Source organism: Triturus cristatus, chromosome 5_2 (genome assembly GCF_964204655.1).
Source record: "Triturus cristatus chromosome 5_2, aTriCri1.1, whole genome shotgun sequence".
Taxonomy (NCBI): Eukaryota; Metazoa; Chordata; class Amphibia; order Caudata; family Salamandridae; genus Triturus; species Triturus cristatus.
This window is the reverse complement of record NC_140588.1, coordinates 88,353,542-88,377,162: the sequence shown is the minus strand read 5'-3', so window position 1 is coordinate 88,377,162 and position 23,621 is coordinate 88,353,542. Positions and strand designations below refer to the sequence as shown.

The 23,621-nt window shown below is 44.7% G+C and overlaps 1 pseudogene; it reads right to left on the bottom strand.

The window, feature by feature from the left end:
* Window positions 1-22,592: 22,592 nt before the first annotated feature.
* Window positions 22,593-23,088, bottom strand: LOC146822688 (14-3-3 protein beta/alpha-A pseudogene; annotated as a pseudogene).
* Window positions 23,089-23,621: the final 533 nt, after the last annotated feature.

Genomic DNA, 23,621 nt, shown 5'->3' with positions numbered 1-23,621 from the left:
GGCAGCCATATAATCTGCATTTTGGAATGCCTTTGCGTGGCGGCATTACCGTCCGCCACGGAAAGGCATGCACACATTGCAGAGTATGCTTGGGGGCCCCCATGGAGGGTACCTACCGATGCTATGGTACCCCCCCGACTTTCAAAGCAAAACGTGACAGGCTCCGTGCGAGGCCCGTCATGTTGTGCTTGGAAAAGCAGCACAACATTTTAGCATTGCTTTCAGCAAAGCCAACCAGAATTTAAATTTAAAATAACAGGGTGCGCCCGCCACTGTGCCGGGCGCATCATCCTAATTAATTGTCCCCACGGGACCCCCACCCTTTTTTAGCAGTCGGATGGCGGGCGGACAAAGTCCGCCCGCTATCCGATGTCGTAAGTAAGTATGAGTTCTTGGGGACGTTTGAAGAGTGAACTAGAAGACTAGAATTCCCTTTAATTGGTATAGGACTAGGAGCCAGAGTATTGAGTAACCAATGGCCTCATCTATCTGATTTCAACTCCGCTTTGAAAGTTTTATGGAGAAGAGCACCTGGTGCACTGTTCAACTAAAAAGTGTAAGACAGGTGGAAGGAAGAAGGACGGGCGACATTTAAAATGTTATGTACTACTGTGCTTTATTTTATAGTGCTACTCTACCATGCCACTATGTGTGTAAATAATTACCTTGTCCTACTGTTTTATTAAGACTATATTTTACAATTGTCTTGCTTTTTCTTTTTGATACACAGCTACTCCGAAAATCAACCGGAAGGAGTTGGCCGCCAAGCCACGGCGCCGGAAGCTGGAGGCAATCCAGCATGAATACCGGCGGCTGGTGGTCCTAGCCGAGGAGGAGGAGGAGACTGCAGCAGCAATTCAAGCCTCCTCCAGTGCCCCGGGCCCCAGCCACCGCCCTCCAGCGGTACGGCGCCACCGTCTGGCGGCTGCCCGCCGCCACCGTGCCATCTCCGGTGCCCCCCCCCACTGTGGCTGCAACTGCCGCGGCCTTAGACGCCGCGTCGCCCATTTAGAGGACCAGATTCGTGTCCTCCTCCAGTCCCGCCCCACCAGTTAGTCCCTGTCACTGCCCCTTTTTTAATTCCTGTTCGTTCTTGACTCGTTTGGGCGTTCTCTATTTCTATGGACAGTCGTTGGGGTTAGGGAGGTGGGTGGGTTAGCTTTTGTGGGTTTAGTTTATTTGTTAGGGTCAATTAAATATATTTTTCTATGTTACATGCAATGTTGTTAATGTTTTGTAGGTGGGGTAACTGTTTTACATCACACTGTTTCTTTGCTGGTGCATGGCCGCCCATAGCGTGTGTTTGATTTCAATAATTTGCTGACTGTATAAGACACAAACAGATAGATGCGACACACCTCACTCATTGACTGGTCCTACTATGCATTCTTTGGAGTGGTGTTTGAAACTGACATCATTGACAACATGTCCATTATTGATTCTGCCTCCCCCAAACTTCTCTCTTACCGGTGCTTGATGTTTATGTCCAACTGTGGCACAGCACTGGCTGCATGGTGAAGATGGTTTCCTTTTTCATACATGCCATGATTGGGGTGGTGGTGGTAGTATAGTAGTAGTAGTATACACTGGCAGGGTGGCAGCATTTCCAAAAAAAGAAAAGGAGATAGTCAATCGCCTTTGAGAGACTGTTAGAGGAGTAGTTGAATGAAGTACATCACAGAATTTACCGAGCAACAATTATATGCTCAAATATTTGACAAAAAAACTGAATGCTGGTTATTATGAGGATAGCCTACTAGACAGAGTTACAAACTATAGTTTTGTCGACTTGGCTATGCCTACAGTCTAACAGTTAGTGCTGTATATGAGGAATGACAACAAACAAATCCAATCAATGCCGGCAATTCATGCTGAGGTATATGTTCCTTTGTTAAATAAAATAACCTGTGAAATATCCTACTCATGGGTGGGCAAGCAGAAGAAGATCATCGCTCTGCATTGAAATTGAAGTAGTGTTGCTTTCACCACATTTAATTTAGTTACACCTCGACAATAAGTCACACAGCCCGGGGGAAGAGGGTTAGGGTCCGTTGATTGGATGGGAAGGGGGATTTTGGGAAAGGTTTGACATAGAAAAACAGTATGCATACATAGACAAACAAACGACAATCATTGAAGACTACCATACCATATCCATTCCATATGTTAAGGTATAAAAAAGGAAATGCATGCATGATGAGACCCGGATTACATACACTTCTATTTCTTGTTCTGTTCCGGCCTTAATACTTTAACAGATAGCAAATAGAAATTTAAAATATTGGTAGTGAAGAATCGTAAACACAGAGCAAACGTAATGATGATTGATAACAACAACTCCAAGAACACACTGTTGTAAAGAATGTATACAAGATATTAATCAAATTATTTAAAAGAAGTGAAAAGTGGATACTGTTACTGTCTTATCCTGGTCAAAAATGTGGACTGGTTTTTTGCATCTCGGCATTCCTCTTGCTCCTCTCGTCCATCAATCTTGGGTGTGTCGCCTCACCACTCGCCACTGCCCGGCTGGAATAAAAAGGTGATTGATTGGTAAGGTAATTAATATGCATTGTAATGTTTTACAAAGTTTTGGACAAGGCCCGGCCTGTAATTTTAGATTGAAAACCAAAGGGGATATTCAGAAAGAAAGTGAAAACAAATGCACAAGTGATGGTGTAGTGCAACAAGAACACTTTCCGAGGTGGCATGTATGCATATGCATCATCTCTACTGTAGTCTGTTTCCAGCATAGACCTTCAACAGTAACAGGAGAGATCAGGCCCACAGTGCTTACCATTAGCACATCCTACGTTAACACTTTAGAGTCCTTTTTTTTTTTCTCTCAAAGAGTTGGACAAACGCAAAGCACATTATCCATTCCAGACATAGCATTTTACAGTTAAAGTTAGTAAAATCAATGCACTGCAGTCATCCCACCGCTACACTCTATTCAACTTCTACACAGACATTTGGGTGTGCTGTGGTTGTGGTTCACGTGTTTACCTTTAGGCTTTTCCGTTTTATGCCACTCATGAAACATCCTCCTGACTTCATCATCAGCTCTGATACTTCTACTGACTGAAGATCGGCCTGCAGTACAAGTGTAATTTTTATAACACAACAAGAGTAGAAATATAAATATTACTGACTTGAGTCATTCTTTATTGTGTACAGAAAGATAGATTAACACTAGTACACTTTGACATCACTTTGTGCACAACAAACAACGCAAACACAAAGACCAATAGCTCAGAGTCAGGTGTCCAATGCATGCCATTAATTATCATCATTTATTACCTGTTACTTCTCATCTTAAGTTAACGGGCCGTCTCTTTCGCCATCATCATGACGGACGGTGCTGTTAAGTCACAGTCATTTGCATTGCGCAGATTGAGTGAGTCCCCTTCCTGTATTGAATTAAAAGCAATGTATCACCAAGATGCAGGAGAAGTACACATTTCTTGTTTGCCAGAAGAGGAAAATTAGTAATTACTAGTGTGTTCTGTAGAAAGTTGATTAGTGGCAGTGCACAATTACATCAATTCATGCGCAACACACCACAAAATCTACATCATTCAGTCTGCTATTCTGCGGCCAATGCATGGCATCAATCATTACCTGTTGCATCTCATCTCGTTAACGCTGCAGGCCGTCTCTTTCGCCATCATCATGATGGACGGTGCTGTTAAGTCACAGTCATTTGCATTGCGCAGATTGAGTGAGTCCCCTTCCTGTATTGAATTAAAAGCAATGTATCACCAAGATGCAGGAGAAGTACACATTTCTTGTTTGCCAGAAGAGGAAAATTAGTAATTACTAGTGTGTTCTGTAGAAAGTTGATTAGTGGCAGTGCACAATTACATCAATTCATGCGCAACACACCACAAAATCTACATAATTCAGTCTGCTATTCTGCGGCCAATGCATGGCATCAATCATTACCTGTTGCATCTCATCTCGTTAACGCTGCAGGCCGTCTCTTTCGCCATCATCATGATGGACGGTGCTGTTAAGTCACAGTCATTTGCATTGCGCAGATTGAGTGAGTCCCCTTCCTGTATTGAATTAAAAGCAATGTATCACCAAGATGCAGGAGAGAAGTACACATTTCTTGTTTGCCAGAAGGGGAAAATTAGTAATTACTAGTGTGTTCTGTAGAAAGTTGATTAGTGGCAGTGCACAATTACATCAATTCATGCGCAACACACCACAAAATCTACATCATTCAGTCTGCTATTCTGCGGCCAATGCATGGCATCAATCATTACCTGTTGCATCTCATCTCGTTAACGCTGCAGGCCGTCTCTTTCGCCATCATCATGATGGACGGTGCTGTTAAGTCACAGTCATTTGCATTGCGCAGATTGAGTGAGTCCCCTTCCTGTATTGAATTAAAAGCAATGTATCACCAAGATGCAGGAGAAGTACACATTTCTTGTTTGCCAGAAGAGGAAAATTAGTGTGTTCTGTAGAATGTTGATTAGTGGCAGTGCACAATTACATCAATTCATTCATGCGCAACACACACAACAAAATCTACATCACTCAGTCTGCTTTTCTGCGGACAATGCATGGCATCAATCATTACCTGTTGCATCTTATTTTCAGTTAATGGCCAGTCTCTCTCGGCTCTGAAGGAGGATAGCTATAGAAGTCATCAGATTCATGGTCCACTTGTTTTGGAAGGACGAGGAAAGTTTGAATTTGTTGTTACCATCATCCAATCATCATTCATGAGGGAAATGGAATTGACCAGGAGATGCAGTATGATCGAGCGGAGGAGCTGGATTCTGAGGACTGTAGTGTCAAATGGCAGACACCTGAAACTTGTATCTTAAATTAGAAGATTAGAAGACGGTGATAATGCATTGGTTGCGATTCACAAGTTTATAACCGGAACAACAGACACAAACAAAGGGGGAAAAAAGGGAGGAAGACAGTAAGTGCGAGCCTAATTGTCAGGGAAGTATAGCTCGTCCTCAAACTCTGGGGGATCTTCCAGTAGTAGGTAATCATCTGACACAATACGTCCATCACCTGAGCCGCTGTCCTCATCTTCCTCTGTTGATTCATGCATTGTGTAATTCGGTGGTATGAAGTGCTGATTCATTTTGATCATTGTTAACCTCTCCACGTTTTTGGGAGATAGACTGGTCCTTCTCAAGGTTACAATGGAACCTGCAGCACTGAAAACACGTTCGGAAGAGACACTTGCGACAGGGCAAGCCAGATAGCTTATCGCCAGCCTGCTGAGCTGTGGCCATTCAGACCTTTTCCTATGCCAATACTGCACTGGGTTTTGATCAACGTACACCTCTGTTGGGTCGTCCAGATAGGCCTGGACCATCCGCTCAATGTTCAGGGTTGCTGCTGGTAAGCTTTTGTGCTGTTTTTTCTGTGCATCAGCACTGTGCTTAAGGCCCATCTTTACATACCAATCTGATAATGATTGTACTCGGCCGAATGATCCAGTTATTGTTTTTGTAGTCGATGGTGATGGTGAGTGTTGCGATTGTGAGCCAACCGCACTGCCCTCAGCCGACGAAGTTGCACTTGATTCTGCATGGCCTGCTTCAGTATCAGTACTTGTTGTGGGTTGATGTGGCGGGCTTTTAATTAGCAGCCCTTCGTTTTCAAACTTGATGGCTGCTTCAGCTATACAACTTTTGTAGCGGGCAACATCAGTGTCGGAAAAAGAACGGAATAGTCCTAATTTTGCACGTGGATCCAGAATTGTGGCACAAATGTAATGTTCTTGTGACAAAATTTTATTTTGTATCCTTACATTTTCTGATAAGCGCCTGGATAAGCTCTCCACCAAGTCATGGGCTTGCCTTCTGTCCTCTACACCTTTGTAGGATTCAGACACATTATTCAGCTCATGCTCTAGCATTTGCAACAATGGGATAGCTTGGCCCATTGTACAGTCCTCCTTGCTGACTTCACCTGTGAAGACCTCAAAAGGAGACAGCATCTCAGTGAGGCATTGAATTAGGGTCCATTGCTCCCTCTGAAGGGTCATGCCTTTAACACTAGCATCACTGCTTCTGTACCAGACATAATCATTGAGTGACCTGTGCTGTTCGTACAGACGATCAAGCATGTAATACGTTGAGTTCCAACGTGTTGCCACCTCCTGGATGAGTGCCTTGACTGGCATCCTACGGTCACGTTGGATGATCCTCAGCTGCTTCCGAGCTTTAAAAGAATGGCTGAAATGAGTGCATATTCTTCGGCAGATGGACAGTAAATTGCTTACTATGGGTTCTTTTTTCAGAAAGTCTTGCACTATAATGTTTATGCAGTGTGCCAAACACGGAACCCTGAAATAGGAACCAAGTTCCATGGCCTTAAGTACATTACTGCCATTGTCTGTGGCAACAAAACCAATACCAAGCCCTCTGGGCTGCAGCCATTCCAAAACCTTGGTGCGAAACTCTTCTAAAATGTTTTCAGCCGTATGAGATTTCTCCATGGCGAACATGGCTACAGTTGCATGTTTCCGAGTACCTTCAAAAATCGCAGCTGTGTCAACAACACCTCGTGCAGATAGTTGATCTTTAACCCCCACAAAAGAGATCCAGTGTGCAGTGATACACATGTAATCTGTGGCTTGGCAACTGGTCCACATGTCTGTTGTCAGGTGGATATTGTGCACAGCACTCTTCTGCAAAGCTTGTCCAACCAATTCCAGCACATCATGATGTAGTGCCGGAACAGCAATTCTTGCGAAATAGGACCGGCTTGGAACTTTCCATTTCGGGCAGATGGCAGACACAAATTCAAGGAAACCCACCCCTTCCACAAATGAAAAAGGAAGAAGGTCCAGCGCTAACATTTTAGCCAGCTTCGCATTGTACAATCGTGCCGTTGGGTGGTTGCGTTGGAACTGCCCCTCCAACCTAAACATGCTGTCAATGTGGTAGGCTGGCTTACTTTCCTTAGTGGTGCCATTAACCCACTAAGGCTCAACAACACAGATTGTCTCATTGAGGTACTCGCCGGTCGCCTTGGTGTCTCACCCACACTCTGAGTATGGCTCTTACTGCGGTGCCACTCTGATGTTACTGAGGAGGATGTGGGCGTTACCACTGCAGTGACTGCACTACTGGAGACAAGGCTAGAAATGCCTCCCTGTTCTACACCTGCCACCACAATAATATCGCTCCCTGATTCCTGACCAACTTCAAAGGGTTTAGTTTTCCTACTTTCTTTTAACTTAAGTAGGTGATCCTCCCACACAATAGTGTGGTGTATTCTGAGATGACTTGCTTGTCCTCCGGTACCATAGTTTGTACCAAGCTTACCACGCCGAACACCTTGCCGACAAATTGCGCATATAGCAACGTTCTCCTCCTTGGCGCTAACAGAAAAGAAGTCCCAAACTGGGGAGGAGAACTTTCTGGCACTGCTGGATGTGCCACTTTCAACACCAGATGAACTTGAGGGGGTGCTTGAAAATATGTGACCCTGTCCACCTACACTGTGACTTTTACTACCACTTCCTACTGAGGTGGTTGAGCTGGATGTAGGTCCCTGCCGGGCCTTGGAAAATATGGCAGCTGGAGGTAGTGGTGGTGTAACCTGTGTTGGTGAGATCCGTGCTACATCCCCCTCAGTAGCAGCCTTTCTGGATAGGGTTAGAATGTCGGTCTCCAATCCCTTTGGGGCGGGAGTAATGTGCGTGATGACTGGCTCGTCTTCATCAACATCATCACCCCCCTCTTCTACCTCTACCTCCATAACTCTAAGTTTTTCTGGGACCTTCCTTTTCAGAAGCAATGTCTTGTGGCGTACTTCACTCTCAGACCGAGCAGGTGGGACCCAAGTGTCATCACGATCATCAGAAGCGGGGCTTGAAGAAGAAGATGATGGACTAAGCCTCCTTTTCCTTGCTGGTGGTCTGGAAGACAATAGATGTTCTGAAACAGTGGTTTGACTTCGCTCCGCTTTGTCTGCAGGAAGCTCGATTTCCTGAAATGCCCCTACGTCAGGAGCAACAACTACTATGGTGGGCTGTTGTGGCGGCTGCTGCTGTTCTGGTTGCGGCGGCTGCTGCTGCTGTTCTGGTTGCGGCGGCTGCTGCTGCTGTTCTGGTTGCGGCGGCTGCTGCTGCTGTTCTGGTTGCGGCGGCTGCTGCTGCTGTTCTGGTTGCGGCGGCTGCTGCTGCTGTTCTGGTTGCGGCGGCTGCTGCTGCTGTTCTTGTTGCGGCGGCTGCTGCTGCTGTTCTTGTTGCGGCGGCTGCTGCTGCTGTTCTTGTTGCGGCGGCTGCACACTGATCTGCTGAGTTTGCGCCTGCGTTGAACTTGATTGTGTACTACTTTGCGGTAATGACATTTCTTCAACATCGCTGCCCGTTAGTAGACTGGCTACCTCTGCGACAGTAAAGCCCTTGGGCCTAGGTTGGTGGGGTTGCTGGACCGCTGTGCTGCTCCCAGCTTGGTTCCCGGACAATGCTTTGGTGCCAAAAAAAACCTTGGCCGGCACACCACCAGTCGTGGTTAATGGCACTTCCTTTTTCTGTTCCTTCTTCTCACCAGCAACTTTCTTGGTACTGGACCTGGTACCTTTCTTTGGGGCCATCTTATTCCGACGTCTGGCAGGAGGCAGATGCACAACAAGTTCTGGTCACACGTGGGCGTGATGCGCAGCAGGACTTCTGTCTGGCTGGCAGTACAACGGGTAGCCAGGTGATGCCGATGACACCTCCTACTCTGTCTTTTGTGCACCTAAAAGCAAAGAAGACAGGAGAAGAACATCAGTGAAATGTTGCATTTGTTTTTGTGGTTCAGTTACTTAGTACTGTACTAGTGCAAACAAAAGATAGTCTAGCCATTTATGAATTTTTTTTAACTAGAGCTATGTTATACTACTAGTACTGTGTACAGCCACACTACACTCTCAGGAAGGTGATGTCTAAAAATTCAACAGATCACATAGAAAACACTTGATCAATAAAGCTGTGGCTACCTGCTCTGGTAGCAGTGGATGAAAGCAGGCCTGCTGGCAGACAAGGCCAGGCAAGCTTGCAGGCCTAGGCCTCAAAATGGCCACCAGCCACATGGCCAGGCCCAACAACATCAGCAAGGCCACCCCAAAAAACACACTTCCCCAACTCAATCCAATGCCATCCATGCCCAAAATGATGTCTAAATTCAACAAAGCACACAGAAAACAGTAGATTACTAAAGCTGTGGCTACCTGCTCTGGTAGCAGTGGATGAAAGCAGGCCTGTTGGCAGACAAGGCCAGGCAAGCTTGCAGGCCTAGGCCTCAAAATGGCCACCAGCCACATGGCGAGCCCCAACAACATCAGCAAGGCCACCCCAAAAAACACACTTCCCCAACTCAATCCAATGCCATCCATGCCCTAAATGATGTCTAAATTCAACAGAGCACACAGAAAACAGTAGATTACTAAAGCTGTGGCTACCTGCTCTTGTAGCAGTGGATGAAAGCAGGCCTGCTGGCAGACAAGGCCAGGCAAGCTTGCAGGCCTAGGCCTCAAAATGGCCACCAGCCACATGGCCAGGCCCAACAACATCAGCAAGGCCACCCCAAAAAACACACTTCCCCAACTCAATCCAATGCCATCCATGCCCAAAATGATGTCTAAATTCAACAGAGCACACAGAAAACAGTAGATTACTAAAGCTGTGGCTACCTGCTCTGGTAGCAGTGGATGAAAGCAGGCCTGCTGGCAGACAAGGCCAGGCAAGCTTGCAGGCCTAGGCCTCAAAATGGCCACCAGCCACATGGCCAGGCCCAACAACATCAGCAAGGCCACCCCAAAAAACACACTTCCCCAACTCAATCCAATGCCATCCATGCTCTAAATGATGTCTAAATTCAACAGAGCACACAGAAAACAGTAGATTACTAAAGCTGTGGCTACCTGCTCTGGTAGCAGTGGATGAAAGCAGGCCTGTTGGCAGACAAGGCCAGGCAAGCTTGCAGGCCTAGGCCTCAAAATGGCCACCAGCCACATGGCGAGCCCCAACAACATCAGCAAGGCCAGCCCAAAAAACACACTTCCCCAACTCAATCCAATGCCATCCATGCCCTAAATGATGTCTAAATTCAACAGAGCACACAGAAAACAGTAGATTACTAAAGCTGTGGCTACCTGCTCTGTTAGCAGTGGATGAAAGCAGGCCTGCTGGCAGACAAGGCCAGGCAAGCTTGCAGGCCTAGGCCTCAAAATGGCCACCAGCCACATGGCCAGGCCCAACAACATCAGCAAGGCCACCCCAAAAAACACACTTCCCCAACTCAATCCAATGCCATCCATGCCCAAAATGATGTCTAAATTCAACAGAGCACACAGAAAACAGTAGATTACTAAAGCTGTGGCTACCTGCTCTGGTAGCAGTGGATGAAAGCAGGCCTGTTGGCAGACAAGGCCAGGCAAGCTTGCAGGCCTAGGCCTCAAAATGGCCACCAGCCACATGGCGAGCCCCAACAACATCAGCAAGGCCACCCCAAAAAACACACTTCCCCAACTCAATCCAATGCCATCCATGCCCTAAATGATGTCTAAATTCAACAGAGCACACAGAAAACAGTAGATTACTAAAGCTGTGGCTACCTGCTCTGGTAGCAGTGGATGAAAGCAGGCCTGCTGGCAGACAAGGCCAGGCAAGCTTGCAGGCCTAGGCCTCAAAATGGCCACCAGCCACATGGCCAGGCCCAACAACATCAGCAAGGCCACCCCAAAAAACACACTTCCCCAACTCAATCCAATGCCATCCATGCCCAAAATGATGTCTAAATTCAACAGAGCACACAGAAAACAGTAGATTACTAAAGCTGTGGCTACCTGCTCTGGTAGCAGTGGATGAAAGCAGGCCTGTTGGCAGACAAGGCCAGGCAAGCTTGCAGGCCTAGGCCTCAAAATGGCCACCAGCCACATGGCGAGCCCCAACAACATCAGCAAGGCCACCCCAAAATACACTCTTCCCCAACTCAATCCAATGCCATCCATGCCCTAAATGATGTCTAAATTCAACGGAGCACACAGAAAACAGTAGATTACTAAAGCTGTGGCTACCTGCTCTGGTAGCAGTGGATGAAAGCAGGCCTGCTGGCAGACAAGGCCAGGCAAGCTTGCAGGCCTAGGCCTCAAAATGGCCACCAGCCACATGTCCAGGCCCAACAACATCAGCAAGGCCACCCCAAAAAACACACTTCCCCAACTCAATCCAATGCCATCCATGCCCTAAATGTGATTGAAAATGAAATATATTCAAAAAACAAAAGGAACAGTTGCTTCATCATGCACACACACACCCATGAGGCCATGCCCATGGCTAGCTCGGGCCTACTACTACAACCCACAAAATTAAAATAAATTTAAAAAAAAAAAGGAATGATGATAATTAATTATCAAAAATAAATTGTAGTTACACAACAACTGCAATGCCCACAATCAAACACAACAACCACTTACTTGTAAAATATCCTATTCCAAAAATCCTGAAATCCAATTGCAATGATGCAGCAGACAAAAAGAGTGATCTTTCCAGCTCCAAATCCAAAGGCAGAATGAGCAGGAGATGGACAAAGCACTGGGAGGAGCCTGCTGGACAGGAACAGGAAGTTGGAGAATCTGTGTCACTTCCTCCCTCTCTCCACCTTGTAAAAAAAAAATGACTCCTTGCACAAAAAAGGAAAGCCAAATGTGAATGTAAGGAGTTCTTTTCATCCAAAATCAGTATTTGCAGATGGTTTCATGCTGCTAGAGCCGATATTCCTCTCCAAATTGTAAATTTTACGTTGTTGAGTTCTCCAGCTTCACATTACTTCCGCCGGCGTGTCGAAAACGATATGATCGCGTTCTCTTCTTTGTCCCTGTCGCGTTGGATATGACGTGTTCGCGGTCTCTTTCTCCTGTTCGCGTTCGATTTCATGTGCCCGCGTCCTCATTCTCTGGCTCGCGATGTAGAATGACATGTTCGAGATCTCAATCTTCTCATACTCGCGCGGTGCATGATCGCGAGAAGAAAGACGTGATCGCGCGACAAATGACGTGATCGCGTGAAAAATGACTTGAATGCGGCCGCGAACTCTCGCGAGACAGCGCAAAATGGCTACCAAAATCCAACATCTCGTGGAGAACGCGACCGGGTCAAGAAAACTTGTCGGAGAACGCAGGGATTCAGGTAAGGCGATCGCGCGCGCGCGAGAATGTATTGTTTTACAGCGCGAGCAAGAAAAAAATTATCGCTAAGCTGCGGAATGCGGAAATTTTGACATTTTCGCGCTTTCCGCGGAACGCGAGAATGCCAAAATATCGCAATTTCCGCGAACGGAACGGAATTTTGGCCCAGGCCTAGCTAGTCCATGGATTCAGACAACAGACGATAGGGAGGAGGTGGATGGGGCAGCAAGCTAACTGTTCAGAGAAGGTGGGTATTAGGAACTTTATTGTTTTTAAAATGTGTGTCTGTGCGAACTACTTAAAATATGAACAAGTATGCAGCATAATCTCACTTTTATTCAGGAAGAAGAGGACGTTTGTGACTGTGACTCCGGGCTCACTTGGCAGAAACACCCCCTGACCCTCCACCCCATCGCAAAATGTAATGCCCGTGAAAAGGGTAGGTGGACGCAGTGTTATATAGAACATATTCCTGAGAGTACGATTGAAAATGAAAACTAGATATAGTATATGGTATAAACTATGCACCAAAAAGTATGATATAAGATGAACCGGGCGTGAAATATAATTTGCAATACATTGTGAGCAATGACAGATGCATTGGAGAGCGTGAGATAGCCCAGGCACCAGCACGTGCTATGCGATATGCGCCTTGGAGTGTAATATGCACAGGGCAGTGTTGTGTAACCTAACTAGTCTCTAAAGTTGTAATATAAAATATATGCTGGGGAGTGTAACGTTGCATATGCACTGTGACAAAGATATGGATCCCAGATTGTAATATGTATGGCATAGCGCTGTGCGTTATAACATAGGCATCGAGGAAGGCACGTTAGATGGGGCAATATAACCCGTGCGAAGGCAAGTGTGGCATGACATATTCACGGGGTGGTGTTACAGTGCACATGGGCTAGAGAGTTTCATAGCATACACACTAGCTGGTGGAATACAACACAGAGGTGTGTGGCACTCGGCGGGCACTGGTGGGTGTAACACAGCATTGGGCTCAGCCAGGAGCACACTGTGACTCTCAAGTGAGGTTTGTCTCCTTTCCAGAGAGTAAAATAAAAAGTTTCACACATCCGGCGGTGGATTTGTGCTTTATTAACCGTGAGGGGGGTTTCTTGCATAGTTTGGTCGAATTTTTGTCGAATCCCCTTTGAATGGCTTGGTGTGCGTGTGTATTAAATGTGCCCGTCATTAGCTACCCATGTTTGTATAAATAAACGACAATGGTGTCTACTTGGAGAGTACCCACCGGCGGGGGCGCCGGGATTAGGCACGGTAGGGCGTCAGACACGTCAGAGCTTCAATAGCGGTGTAAATACATTCCACGTGGATTCATTGTATGCATAGTCGCCTTTTAATGAATAGCACGCAAATGGTCATGGTGATAGGTACATACCGTTTGTCCAGCATGTCCTAGGTGTTTCTATAAATATATATTTTTTTAAAATAATAAAAAACAAAGGCCGGCCCCGGGAGATGGGGTCCCTGGGGCCATAAGTGGCCTGAGGAGGGGGGTAACGCAGCCCCCCTCCTAAAGAATTAAAAAAGAAAAGGCCATTACCCGGGGGTTGGGGTCCCCGGGGCCGATTAAGGCCTTGGGAGGGTGGCCACGTGGCCCCCTTCCAAATGTATTTTTTTCAACAAAAAAAATTAGGGTGCAGGCCCTGGGGGATGGGGTCCGCAGGGCCAATAAATTAGAAAAAGAAGTGGGGCCACACAGCACTCCTTCTTAAAAAAATTAAGAAATAAAAGACCGGCATCGCGCCGGAGGCCACGCCCCCTCCTTGAAGCACTCTACAAACGTGCCCCCTGGCCAGTTGTAAGTTGGGGAATTAATTCCCCTTCAATACTGAGGGTCCCTGAGGGCCAACTCGCCCAACAGGTATCTCCAGTATGCACCAGGGAGCTGCGTTGCAGACAGGTGTTCTGAGGCCACGCCCCTTTTTACACCTCTATGCTACGCAGCTCTGTGGCGCTTACTGGAGGTACCTAGTGGGCTAGTTTGACCCTAGGGACCCTTAGGATTCAAGGGGACTTACTCTCTCAACTTAGAACGGCCAGAGGGCACGTTTACACAGTGATGAAGGGAGGGGACGGGGCCTGGGGTGACGTGTGCAAACACGCCCTGTGGCGCATTTTAAGTTGGGGAAATAATTCCCTTTCAATCCTGAGGGACCCTGGGGGCCAACTAGCCCACCAGATGCATCCAGTAAGTGCCACTGCTCTGCATTGCAGAGAGGTGGTGCAGGCCGTGCCCCTTTTGACACCTCTCTGCAATGGCGCTTACTGGACGTACCTAGGGGGCTATTTTGCCCCTAGGGACTCTCAGGATTCAAGGGGACTTAATCTCCCAACTTAAAATGGCCAAAGGGCGTGTTTACACAGTGGGGAAGGGAGGGGACGGGGCTTGAGGTGACGTGTGCAAACACGCCCTATGGCGCATTTTAAGTTGGGGAAATAATTCCTCTTCAATCCTGAGGGCCCCTGGGGGCTAACTAGCCCACCAGGTGCTTCCAGTAAGCGCCACTGAGCTGACTGGTGATCCCAGGCACCCTACTGACATTTGAGGAGCCACATCAGCCCTGAGTAACCATTTTGTTCTTCCTTGAGACAAGGCTGAGGTGGTGCTCCTTCCACACAAAGTCAGGGATGCACAGATATGGGCCTGACCACATCACCCTCATGGCACTGGGCTGTCTTTAAATGCACGTGGGTAAGGTGAATTCAGGTAGCCCCCATGAGACAGGGGGACTTGGGTCGAAACCCTCCACCCCATTCATAAGTAGACCTTGACTGTCCATACTTACAGCCAACAATGAACTGTTGTCAAATACCAACTTCACCCAAGAGGAACCTTGCACATTACAAAGTGAATAGGCAGTGCTAAGGCACAATTTTGGATCTTTACTTCTTGCCCTAGTGGGGGATTGGTGAGGCAAAGTGAACTCCAATGGCGGGCCTCTGAGAGCCCATTTCATGGATTGTGAGACAACTACTGATCACTGAGGTGGTGGGGGTGCCTAGATACCAGTCGCCAAGTACAGGATACCTCTCTGGAAGTAATACTTAAACAAATTACTACAGTTTTTTTTGTTGCTGTTGTATATTTATATAGCGCAAACTCGACCCGAAGGTATTGGAGCGCTTTACATGAGCACCGTATTTACAATACACATTCAGGCACGGGGAGATTAAGTGATTTGCCCAGAATCACAGGATGTGGACGTGACCCCGAGGCTCGAACCCTGGCTTCCAGCACCAAAGTCGGCAGTCTAGCCGACGGACCACATCCTCTCCCTGTTGGGACATGACTGGGCTCAATGGGTGCAACAATGACTCTGCTTGCCTTTGAAGTAAGGACTATTTGTACAGGAATAGGATCCTTACACAAAAGAGCGGAGGAGTTGAAGAACAGGATGACCATGCTTGAAGGTCAGTTGAAAAAGTGGATTTCTAGGGCCCTGGTGTATAGTACATCAAGAAAAGGTGACAGGCTTGGAGGATCAAGCTAGAAATGAAAGGTTTTTGGGATACTAGAGAAGGTGGAAAAGGAAGATATGAAAGGCTTTAAGATTGAACTCCATTCCCATATTGCTTGTCCTTCTATCCATTGTTGGAACTGCAAAGATGGCACAGAATTCAGAGCAGAATACCTCCCAGCAAAGACACAAAATTACCTTGGCCAATCATTGCCTGCTTCCTTCATTATGAACAGGCAGAACAGTAAATCTTGGTGGCATGCAAGCAAGAACCGTATGACTTGGATGGAGGGAAAATTCAATTTGTAGTGGATTATTCAACTAACACGAATGTCAAAATAAAAGCAACTACATCTCTCAGACTGAAACTGAAGAAGTTGGATATCAAATATTGCCTCCGTGAACACGCAATGATAAGGATAACATTTGATGACAAGTCCAGAGACTACACGGACCTTCTTAAGAAATTTGGCAAGGTACTTGAGGGTTTGGAGGACCTATTCATGGAAACCATTCCATTATTGCCGAAGGGCAACAGACCCTCACAGTGCACTGAGAGATCTTCTCATTCTCCTTGCAGGGCACAAGACTTTTGTTTACAGTAGTAGTTGGAAAGAGAGAAAGTGATTAAAACTGTGTGGAAATGTATACAGGATATTCACAAAGACCTATCCAGGCCAACCCTGAAAATGACAGGTATTAAGTTACGGGTTTGTTTAAAAGATCTAGTTGACACCAACTGGGGGACCTTAATGGCAAGCATTAAACAAGCTCTTGATAGATGGCAATGCCTCCATCTTTCGTTGGTTGGAAGGGCAAATGTGCTTAAAATGAATGTTTTGCCGAAAGTGTTATCCTTTTTTAGATCAGTCCCCCTGGAGATCTCTTATACACAATTACAACAAATTCAGTCTCTCTGTTCTAGATTTCTCTGGGCTCCAGGGAAACCACGCAGGGCTGCTCGATTTATGACTCTACCCCGTGATAGAGGTGGTTGGTCTTTGCCTGATTTTACTTCATACTATTATGCTTGTATTCTATCTAAAATCCACGTTATGCTAACAGGGGAGGCAGTGGCTAATCCCGCTGACGCTCCATCAATTTATCAGATGGTTCTTGGATCACAGGTTAAAAACTGTCTTTTTCTCAGGGTAGATGGTAGTTATTACAAAAGAACTCGCTTTAAGATCTTGGGGGCTTTATTCAAAGTTTGGAGGATAATCTGCAAAAGTTTTCAGATAAACAGACTCTCATTTTATACACCTCTGTCAGCGGTAGGTATCCTTCCAACAATCTTTCAAGATAGTATGGCTGGGAAATTGAGACTCTTCGGAATCTTTCAACTAGGACCTTGTATGGATGCAGAAGGACACCTTGCTTCCTTTTCTGATTTAGCATGCAAATACGACCTTCCTAAATGTCACTTTTTCAAATATCTTCAGATACGTGATTTTTTAAATAAACAGGCTATCAGGCTAAAACCACTGAAGATAGTCGAAGCTATTAGGATTCAGGGACGTATCGGGGTTCTCTATAATATACTACAATCGGTAAAATTCGATGATCTTGAGAAACATAATCGTAAGTGGGGGACCATTTTGGACTCACAAGATGTGATTTTAGAGGATTCGATTGACTCAGCAGTTAATTTATTTATGGCTGCGAATCTAAGAACACAGCACTACAAAACAATACTTAATCTTTATTTTACCCCCGCTAAGATGAAGAAATGGGGGAGCCTGTATGATGGGAAGTGTTTTCGGTGTGGTTGTGATGATGCAGGCAGTTTGCACATTTTTTTTGCTTGTACTAAACTAGTTTTATATATATATCATATCGAGAGGTTTTTATCTCAAGTTACGGGTACGCATATAAATATTTCCGCGTCGACTATGTTATTAGGCACTGGGAAGGATTTGTCTCAAGGCACATCAATGTTTAAATCTAGACAACTTATATTTGTTGCTATGGGGGTAGTAAGGTTATGTATAGCATCCACATGGCTCCAACCTGAGCCACCCTCTTTTGAAATGTGGCGGGCTAGGCTTTATAATACTTTTAATTTAGAATTTAGCTTGTATTCACTCAAAGGACCACGGAAGCGTGCGCAGGGAATGCAAATCTGGGGCCCTATTCATGATCATTTGAATGCTTGATTATGATGTCTTTGATTGATATGTATGGTTCTGAATGAACTTATTTGTATGTAACAAACACTTGTTTTGTAATTATGATTATCTGTAAAAAAAAATTCCTGATGCTGTGGATTGTAAAATAAATAAAAAAAGAAAAAGAAAAAAAAAGAAATAAGAAAAAAATGACAGTGGATCAGGCAGGTCTACTGTTTTCCACTGGACGTTGACATAGACAGCTGAATATTATTAGACCAGGATAATGGAGGCAACTTGACGCAATCTGCTTTCCTTTATATCTTTATCCATCCCCCACTTCCCTCTCTCATTCCTTCCTTTCTCTTTCTATTCCTCCTTTCAATCCTCTCTTTTATTCCCTTTTCTTCACTCCCATTTCCCTTCTCTCCCACTATCATTCATTATTTATCGTTATCATTACTTATGATGGTTTATCTTAGAGAGTCAAGATTCATCCCCCTCCTTTCTTCCTCCACACCATCCTCCTCAGTATGGCCCCCCTCGATCAACAACATTATCACAACTCCATATTTATCTTGATTTGCTCCATGTACCATCTCTATTTTTGCAGGTGCTGGGGTTATTACTGGTGTGGCATGGGGAAAAAACCAAGAAGAAAGACCTAGAGTTGTAAGTTATATTGAAGAGAATAGACCACTGAACATTTTAGCACCTGACTAATGACTCGGATATTTTCTGCTTGAAATCATCCTGTCACATCTATTTGTGTAACTCTATGCAACTCGGCTGAGGAATGTCTAAACAAAGACCCCCTCCCTTAACCCTGGCTCTACATAACACTACCCTTTGCCCAGAGTGGGACAAATATCATATTACAAGTCACACCTATATTTTATAAGGCTGTAGTCCTCCATCGTCTTCCAAGGCAGTGGGCATATGGTGACAAAGCCACTGAACAGAATTTCCTGAAAAGTAAACTAGCTATCTAATTTTATTAAAAGAAAGAAGATACTATCCGGCTTGGTCTCTAAACCAGCAGACACATCTCAATAGTATGGAGACTGAGAAACTCAAAGGGGCATATTATCAAGAACGGCGTTAAAACTATCGCCGATTTAGCGGCAGGAAACTGCCGCTAAAGAGGCGATAATGGGCTTGATAATATGCCCTATATAATTCCAATAGAAGGCCATGTTCTGGTGTGAACATGGGCTTCTATTGGAATTCTCAAGGGCATATTATCAAGCCCATTATCGCCGTTTTAGCGGCAGTTTCCTGCCGCTAAAGCGGCGATAATTTTAACGCCGTTCTTGATAATATGCCCCAAAAGGAGTTTGGATGGGGAAGGTCTCTCTAGCTTTGGAAGATAGGTAGGGTAGGTATCTTAACAACAAAATCCCTTCTAAGCACAGTGATACCATCCAAGGGGGACAAGGAAGGGAGATATGTATTTGCTAAACTAAGCATAGGCACCAGAGGGCTAAGTGTGGGATCAATATATGCCATCAATAGAGCTAAAATGACCTTTTCTCCTCAGACTGAACAAAGTTATAGCCTAACTGGGCACCACACACACAATTCTTTGGGGGGCTACAGACTGGCAGTGAACACTGTTTTGGACTGTAGCAAATAATAAAGATTGGACACTCATCAGAGACATACTGGAGGGTCAGGATCTTCTAGATATTGAACATGTATTGCATCCCCTTGAGAAAGAAGTACTCATTTTTTCAGCTGCTTATGGTTCACAATCCAGATTGGATTTGTTTCTGCTTTCCCAGTCAGTCACCCCCTTAATCCCAAACTGCGATATTCTGGAGGGTTTGCTTTTGAATCATGAACCATTCCGCCTGGTTGCAGACTAGAATACTATCAAGCCCTTAAGAAATCCATGGCATCTCAATATTGCCCAATAAAAATCCCCCTGAAAAAACACAACTGAAATCCCATATGGCTGAATATTTGTGAGATAATAAGGGATTGGTGAATTCAACCCAAAAGTGGACTTGAACACCCTGCATGCTACCAACACTGAATATATGTTACACAGATTAAAAGCACAGCATTATAAATATAGGGAAAGAACAGACCCCATTTTGACAGCCCTGCTAAGACAGAGAGAGTTGATGGTGGCCAACTCTCTGATACGCAATGTCACAGGCCAATTCTTTCAAAGTACACAAGAGATAACGTTAATATTTGCACAATATTACAAGAAACTCTGTAGCTCTGAACTGGTGAGAGATGAGAGCCAGGAGGAGAGTTTTAAAAAAAATCTCAAACCCCTGTGTGTCAGTGACAAATGTAGTGTGCTCCTAGAGGGAGACATCACTTAAAGCTAAATTACGCAGGCCATCCCTGAATTGCTATATAATTTCTCCTGGGAAGATGGCTTCCTAGGGGAAGTTTATAATGGGCAAAACCTGAGGTGACAGAATTGCTCTATGACTCCTTTCAAGAGGCAGAGCAGACAGTCAGCTCATCCTCTATCACCAATAAAACGCAGACTGTGCTCTTCCTAAAGCCTGGGAAGGACCTCTACTTTGTGGTAGTTATCATTCAATATCCCTTCTCAATGTAGGCATTAAAATTCTGGCAGGGATACTGGCCTATCAGCTTCCACCATATGCAGGTGGGATTTGTACCAGGGAGAATGTCACGCAATAACATAAGAACTCTGGCCCATCTATCTTTGCTAAAGATTCCCAGGATTATATTATTGCCTTATCCCTAGATGTCGAAAAGGTGTTTGATAGGATTGAATGGGAATACATGCTCTGCACCTTCTGGAGAATGGGTTTAGGTGATGATTCCATTTCTAAATTCAGCTGACTCTATAAATTCAACATCGCTCAGGTGAACTGTGGAGGTTTTTTACCATCCCCTTGCCCCATTAGCAAGGGAACACAACAGTAGTGCCGTCTGTTGATGCCATTATTCCTGTTTTACTTTTAAACCCCTGTTAGTGGCCCTTCGTCAATCTGCTCAGACAGGCGGGATCCCCACCACAGTAGGACCCTTAAAAATACTGTTATATGCAGATGACATATTACTCATGCTTACTGATTTAAATAGTTCTCTCCCGAGCCATAGGTCAATTATCAGATCTCAGGTTATAGAATTAACTGGCACAAAAGTGAGGCACTACCTATGTACCAGGGTACTTTGAAAGCCACTAATGAAAATATGCCCACCTTAAATACTTTATGTCAACAGGGGTCTGGTGAGAACTGTATCCGATAATATGGAGCCATGTAAGACCAAAACCCTCATAGATTATATGAAGTGGCCCCACCTGCATCTGTCACTTTGGGATCGGATATAAGCTGTAAGGATGGTGGTGGTCCCTCACTTTCCATACCTACAAGGTATGCTAGGGTATGCTTGCCTTCTTAGTTAGGATCACTCTTTAGCGATCTATTGGCAAAGGAATTAAGGAATTTGTTTGCGGCAAAATGAAACCTGAATTGAGAATTTCAAGCTAAATTGTCCATAGAGGACTTGGGGGTGTTGGACTCCCATGCTTCGAGAATTACTAGACAGCTCTTCACCTTTTTCAACTGATATACCGGTGGCCAAAGATGGAGGATCACAGCCCTGGATCCTTATCAAACTCAGCCTCACTCACCAAGACCCAAGTCTCCATTTATAATATAGGTGTAAGACACCTTTCTCATTGACATTAAATCCCATGATACAAACAAATATTGATGTGGAACTGGATACATTCTTTAATTTGACTACTACAGACTAATGCCAAATTGCATGGTGACCAACCCATCTGGAGCAGCACTGGCACTTACATAAGGGGCAGACCCAAACAGTGGCTGCTGTGGCAGAGGATTGGCCTTCTCACTCTAGACCATTTACTGCAACAAAGAGAGCTAAAATTCTTTTAAACACAAGAAGAAGAATTTAGGTCGCCCTTATCAAAAGTGAATATTAGTTTTTTCCACAGATTGGGCTGGAATTTGTTAAAATAACTGCATTCACAAAACCCCATTTCATTAAAAAAAAGTAATAACCCGCTCTAACCATGCAAATCTAGACGGAATTGAAAATGAATAGAAGAGCATTTTGAAATCAAGTGTATCTGTTTAGCTTCTACTCCAAATATAAAGGGCCCGATTCACAGAACTAACTTAAGACAAAATCCTAAACTTACTACCATTTTCGTATTCACAGAAGGCACTTACTCATTTTGGTATTCACAGAAGACACTTACTCACTTCGGTATTCACAGAAGTTAGGACTCCTAACTTTAGGACTCCTAAATGCCTTCTGTGAATAACGAAAGTCTTAAAATTAGGATTTTTCTCAGTTTAGGAGTCCTAAAGTTAGGACTCCTAACTGTACTACTACTAAACTGAGAAAAATCCTAATTTTAAGGCTTTCGGTACTCACAGAAGGCATTTAGGAGTCCTAAAGTTAGGAGTCCTAACTTTACTACTACTAAATTGAGAAAAATCCTAATTTTAAGGCTTTCGGTATTCACAGAAGGCATTTAGGAGTCCTAGAGTTAGGAGTCCTATCTATACTACTACTAAACTGAGAAAAATCCTAATTTTAAGACTTTCAGTATTCACTGAGTATACAAAGACCAACCAAGCATTTCTTCATCCAACAAAATGTTAGATACACTGAGGTTGTGAAAGTCTCTGTACTATTCTCATTACTTGAGGTTTGAGGATATACATGTTTAAGATACTGACCGACGGTGACAGTGAATTGTAGTAGTCACTACTTGTCCCTCTCTCCAAGATCATCACTGTCTCCCTGATTTTCTGATGTGCACAAAGTATGGTTATCCTTTGAAGCTGCATGATTACAATTATATTGTTGTGTTGTACAGTTCTTCATTGAGTGTGTCCCGCTCAGCAAGTGCCTCATCAAATGCCGTTTTTGCCAGTTGGCAGGCTGTATCAGGAGAATAAATAATTTTATAATAAAACTCAGAAAAATATAAAGCGAGCCCAAGTTGAATCGGATATGCTGACTGCATTTCCTTATTGCTGATCTCAAAGGCCAACTGATACATCTCCTGGGGTTGGTCTACAGTTTGTTTGTTTTTCTCTCTGCTTGCTACCTCATAACGACATATGAAGTAGTCTACTTTTCATTTTTAGGGAAAAGACTTTGCTCTCATCTTTACAGATTTCCTATATTTCGCCTTCAGTTTTATCACGGTACTCCCCAGACATTAGCTGCTACTTCTCATTCCCTTCAATTTTTTGTTCAGCGCTGGAGATGGTAGGTCAGGAAGAGCGACCTGCACCAGCCATGTTCTTATAAGAAACCGAGAAGCGCTCCAGTTTTTCATTGGTCATCTCCTTCCCATGTTCAGTGACCTGTTAATGGAAGCAGCCTTGTCTCTGCTGAGTCCATAGCTGCAGTGCCAACCGGATGTACCAATCCTCAAGCTAAGTCACCAAAAGCAACCCTAGCTGACCCACTGCTTCACCAAATGAATGGGTGTGCCACCAAGGGACATGCCAGATTCCCAGATATTCAAATATGTAAATCAATGAGGATTGTACAAAGGGAAGACAGCAGGATTCTTAATTTATTAATATATCAGTGACACTCTAAACCTCTCTTTCAGTCACTTGTACAAATGGAACACACAGAAAATTAGTGGGAAGACATATTTGAAAATCAAACAAAAGTGGTGAGAAAAGTCACTGCAGAATTGCTATTGGACACCACATACATTATTAATGGCAGGATTGCTGCACCAATGGAATTAATAGAGGTAAGACCAGTTGGGCTGTGATATAATATGCTTTCTAGTTGACTGTCCAAACCTACCCAACTTTTGGTCGCAGATCTGTAACACACTCAATAAACCAATAGAGATGGA